Raw genomic sequence first — 5,827 nt, 5'->3', positions numbered from 1 at the left:
GGAGAGGAGCTGAGAGTTGGTTTAATGGGGCATTGGTTGAGGGGTTGACAGCTTGGGGAGCCCACAGAGGGATAGACATGGGATGGGAATCAGAACTGAGGGGCTCGCTGGGTCCATGGAGCTCACATCTGGGGAGATAGATTAGATAGATGATAGATGATAGATGATAGATAGATAGATAGATAGATAGATAGATAGATAGATAGATAGATAGATAGATAGATAGATAGTAAAATTTATTGTGTAGCCATTAGCCATTACAATTTAAAACAATGTACACATCTGGGGTGATAGGAGGGGCTGTAGTGGAATGAGACAGAGGACGGCTTCAATGTACGGTGCCCTCAGTTCCCCCTGCTGAGGAGCTGCTCTGGCCTTCCCTCCCTGCCCAGCACCTCATTCTTCCATGGTGTCTGTTTTAATGCTCCGTTCCTTCAGCTTATCTTGTGATTTGTGTTCCAAGCATGTCAGCCCTCCACACCAAGCATTGATACCCCACCCCCAAGTAACCTTCCTTGTTGCATGCACCCCCCCAGTTTGGGGTTAGAGTTTCTCGCTTTTTTGTATGATATATATAAACAAATCCCCTGACATTTAAAATAAACCTCTTTTGTGTTTCTTTTTTTGTTTTTGGTAACACAAAATGCAATGAAGCCACATCCATCTATCCTCTCTCCCTGCCCCCTTCCTCAACCCCCTATTTCCTTCCCTCTTCTGTACACCCTTCTTTCTGGATCCAAGATCTGATGAGATTGGGCCAGTCTGGGCTATCCAGGTCAGGGCAATTATGAGTTATACAAGGTATTATTACATGCTACTATGGGAGTCAAATTAATTTCAGTTCAGTCAAATTACCTAATGATGGAAAAATCCCATGGTGCACTCTGAGGACACTTTTTCATCTCTCATACATGTATACAGAATTGATAACACTCATAATTTTTTCATGTTTTAAGATCCCCATTTGGAAGGATGGCAAAGATTAATACCTACCATAGCTGTCTATGGTTTTCTACGTCTGCATTACTAACAGCCAAACTAAAAGTAACGGTGTCCATGGGTTGAACCCATGGATGCCACTGCCATTTTAAAGCAATTAAAAATGCCATGAGAGTTCAGTCCTGATTGGGTCTGCAGTATGGTTGGCTGAGGTGCTCTTGTTCCAATATGGGTCAGATACCATCATGTCCAGTTTGGCTGTAAGACATTGCTAAGTCAGAAAACAGTTGCTTTGTCTGCTTAAAGTGTGTTTGGTTCTTTGTTCTTTTTTTGTTTTAAACCATTACCAATATATTGGGTCAAGATTACAGGTCCCTGTTATGTATATTATGGCTACAGTTCTAGGCACACACTCCTGGGAGTAAATCCTATTGTATAAAATGGGAATTTTAAGTAGATATGATGAAGATTGCTTATTAGAGATTGGATTGGATTGGATTGCTGTAAATTGGCTCTTAATAGCAAAAAAACATTCTACCCTGTTTTTGCTGTGTTTATTACAAATGGACAAAGTAAGGCAGTTCTTTATATGGCAAAACTTGTTCTGCCAAAGAGATTTGTCTTGTAATACAAATATTTCACTGTTGTGAGTGATTAATAGTGTCAGTTTCCATCTCTGACATGTCCTTCATCAGTTTACTCTTGGAAGCATAAAGATTCCAAAGTGCTGAATACAATGCTTTTGTATGTGAATTGCTGTATATGTTAAAAGTACTTAATAAAACATAACATGTATAAAATAAAATAAATAAATAAAATTACTCTTCCATAGATTAAATCTTGAACACCCTGACAGATCTTCTTACACCTACAGATTTTGTTAAACTGTTGTGATTCCAAGTGTTGACTTTGAAGGAAATTATGCCAACAAGGACTTTATACTGTTAGTGGTTGCTTTCTGCATGCGTGAGAAATCTTAAGGTTACAAAATAATTAAACCAAAGCAAAGCGAAGGAGCATCTCTCCCTTATAATAATTGAATAGCGGGCACCAATGTTCTAAAATTGGCCCCTTTAGTGTTAGGCCGGAAGAACTGCCACTCAGAAGACACTGGCTGGGTTGACTGGCTGCTTTGTGCAGTCCCGCCCAGCGTTCCAAGGTCATTTGCATATGGAAGCTGATTGGACTTCACTCCATTCCACACCTCAAACTCCCCCCCCGCAAGGCAGTTGGAATTTTCAGTTGCATAACATACCTCATAGGGGAGAGGAGAATGATGTCAGCTGCTTTGGTTACCACTGCAGGGAAAGACTGCCCTTTCCCTAGGCAGAGGCTGGGGGGGGGGGTTGTAAAACTTAAGACAGACAGACAGATAAAGGTTGGCTGATGGTTGCCAGGAAAGGACATAGGGTTGCCAACTCCAGGTTGGAAACTTCCAGGATATTTTAGGGATGAAGCCTGCTGAGGGTGGGGTCTGAGGAGGAAGAGGGGGACCTCAGACAGATACAATGCCACGGAAGGCCGATGCCTCCGTCGCCCGGCCGAGATTGGGGGGGTGGGGGCGAGGCAGGCGATGGAAGGCCGATGCCTCCGTTGCCTGGCTGGAGTGGCCGCGGGGGGGTCTGGAGTCGGGCGGCCGCTGGCGGGGGACGCAGTCGCCCGGGCCGAGATTGGGGGGGCAAGGCGGGCGACAGAAGGCCGAGGCCTCCGTCGGCCGGCCCTCTACAGAATCCACCCCCCAAACCTCCAGGTATTTCCCTCCTTAGAGCTGGCAACCCTACATTCCCCTCAGTGCCTGTTGGTAGGCAACTAAGCTTGGTCCTGTCACCTACTTTGGCCTTTGGGAGAAAACACATTGGGGCCAGTCCTGATAGGGTTGCCAACTCCAGATGGAAATTCCTGGAGGTTTGAGGGATGGAGCCTGAAGAGGGTGAGGTTTGAGGAGGGGTGGGACCTCAGACAGGTACACTGCCATAGACTCCACCCTTCAAACCAGTCAGTCCCTCATAGGGAACCATTGTTGCCAATCTCCAGGTGAGGGCTGGAGAGCACTCAGAATTACAACTGCTCTGCAGAAGGGAGGGCAGAAGTCAGCTGAAGACAAAGGGACAGATAATGGTGGGTTGATGGTTAGCTGGGAAGGAGATGGGGTTGCCAACTACATGCTGACAAATTCCTGGGGATTTGAGGGGTGGAGCCTGGAGAGGGTGGGGTTTGCGGAGGGGTGGGACCTCAGACAGGTAGATTGTCATAGACTACACCCTCCAAACCAGCCATTTTGTCCTGGGTAACAATTGCTGCCAATCTCCAGGTGAGGGCTACAGATCACTCACAATTACAACTGCTCTTCAGGTAGCAGAGATCAGTTCCTCTGGAGAAAACAGTGGACTCTGTCATTATACCCTGCTGAGGTCACCACAGCAAATTGACACTGTTTGCCCAAAGCCAGAGCACTGCCCCAGAGCCTCTTTCTAGATCCCGTTGTATTGCTTTCACAACGGGCTTTACTGCTAGTGACAAAATAATGTACAAATCCAAAATAAACAAAATTAATAGGTAAAGTTATTGCTCCACTTTATACTGTTGGAATGTTGTTATGAGGGAACTGTTTTCTGTGATTACTCGTATAGAGGCTTTTCTAAGAGCTTTAACAATTCTGTAATATGTGCTGCAGTGGCTCAAGTGGTTAAGACGCTGAACTGCAGACCGGAAGGTTGGTAGTTCAGCAGTTTGAGACCCGAGTGCCGCATGATGGAGTGAGCTCTCATCTCTAGCCCCAGCTCCTGCCAACTTAGCAGTTTGAAAGCAAGAAATTGCAAGTAGATAAATAGGTACCACTTCAGTGGGAAGGTAACAGTGTTCCATGCGCCTTGGCATCTAGTCATGCCGGCCACGTGACCACAGAAATGTCTTTGGACAGCGCTGGCTGTTCGGCTTGGAAACGGAGATGAGCACTGCATCCCTAGAGTTGGATTTGACTGGCTTTCGAGCAAGGGAAACCTTTACCTTTAATCTAATATGTGCTGCAAATAAACTCTTCCTCCCCTAACCATTTGCCCTTCATTCACAGAGTTAATACTTTAGAAACTATGACCACCTACAGCAGATTTATCTATAACTATATGAAAATGCCTATAATAAGAGTGATGTATAGAACCTAGAATTACTTGCCAGCCTAGGAAATCAAAAAGAAACAAATGTCCATGGGGTATTTTCAGACTGCACTTAAAGATTGCTTCAAATGTGACACCCTCTGTACATTATGTAGAAAAGAGTGAGCAACCTTTGTGCAGATTTCTAAATGCAATGATCATACATGCTTTTATTTCATTTTGTGTTTAAATTATTACATGGCCTTATTTCACATTTACTTAAAATATGTAAGTATCCAGAATTGGGAACTGAGTATTCTACTGATCTGGTAGAATAAAGCAACTCCTGTAGGAAGAAGTAACAGGCAATAGGTATTCTTCCTCTCTGGAAAGGGCAGGGCCAGCCAACTCTTCAATCTGTTGAGTTTGTGAAGTACAGAGTCTAAATGTGACGTGATAAGCAAACAGGCAGTTTTCTTTTCCTAATGCCTGTTCCACATCATTTGCCTCATTTGATATTAAAACATTCTCCTTTTCAGTTTGGTGGTAGATTAAAGAATGTTCAGTAGTGAGTTCAATGCCCAGTATGGAAATTATGACTCCTCCTTCCAAGGATATCAGTTTTTAAAAATAAATTGAAACATAAACTATATGACCATGGTGCAATCATAAAGCATTTCCCCCTTCATGCAGGTGTGATAGTTATCTATGACAATCTACACACAACTTGAATCAATTTGATGTAAAATTTTTGAAGAAGTTTGTGTAAGAATTTTGTCACATTTAAAGTAATCCTATGATATTCTCCTTATATTTGTTCCAAGTTATAAGGAAAATCTGTATAATAACAAGGGCAAAATACATGAAACATGGCAATAAAGCTATATTTAGCCTTATATCTAGCTATGCTGCCGGAGCTATCAGCATAAATATGGATGTGTGGCAGGTAGCAATAAGTGATATAACTGTGGAAAATCCTAAACTCATCGGTTGGTCACTTCATTAGTCAGATAATGAATTTCACACATTTCTGTCCTTAAACTGCCAGGCTGACCATAATACTTTGCATCAGTAAGCATAAAAGTGTTTACGTGCCTCAATAGAGCTGCTTTATTTTAATAATGTCAATAACATTCTGTTTATGTTCAGAGAAAGTGGAGCAACATTTTATTATTTCAATGTCCCATTTCTAAATGCACTACTGGAGAAAGATTCCTTTTAAATATGTTTTTTGTTCATGTGGTTATTGAAGGTGCCTTCATCCATGAACAGCAAGTAAATTCCTAATTAGAAATTCTGTTCCCTCAAACAACTTGTTTAACAATATTGTCAAAGTTCAAGCATGACTATGAGGAGAATACTTGGACTGAGAATAAATAAATAATTAGATACATCATCACCCACAAGTTAATAAGTAGTTTATAGAAAGCAGGCAAAAATAATTAGTTTTTTTCCTATAGCAGTTTTTAATATTAAAAATTGTTTTCTTAGTTGTTAAGAGAACTTTATTATTTTATTCAACTACAGTTGTTTATCTGAAATTCTAGACAGTTGTGGACCAAACAATCCAGCATGCATCCCCAAAGCTTCTTTAGACATTTTCTAGGGCATATGTAGGACCCATATCATTTGAATTTTTTGTCATTTCAAAATAAAAATTTCCTCATAAAAAAGAAAAAAAAATTAATAATAGCAGGACCAATAAACAGAAAACAAGAACTAGGATGATTTCACCCAGTGCTTAATAATGATAAAGCAATTCTAAACAGGTCTACTCAAAAGTGTATTCTGTGTTA

The sequence above is a fragment of the Gekko japonicus genome, unplaced genomic scaffold (assembly GCF_001447785.1).
Source record: "Gekko japonicus isolate JY-2015 unplaced genomic scaffold, Gekko_japonicus_V1.1 scaffold2344, whole genome shotgun sequence".
Taxonomy (NCBI): Eukaryota; Metazoa; Chordata; class Lepidosauria; order Squamata; family Gekkonidae; genus Gekko; species Gekko japonicus.
The sequence above is the reverse complement of the archived record's forward strand: the minus strand, read 5'-3'. Positions refer to the sequence as shown.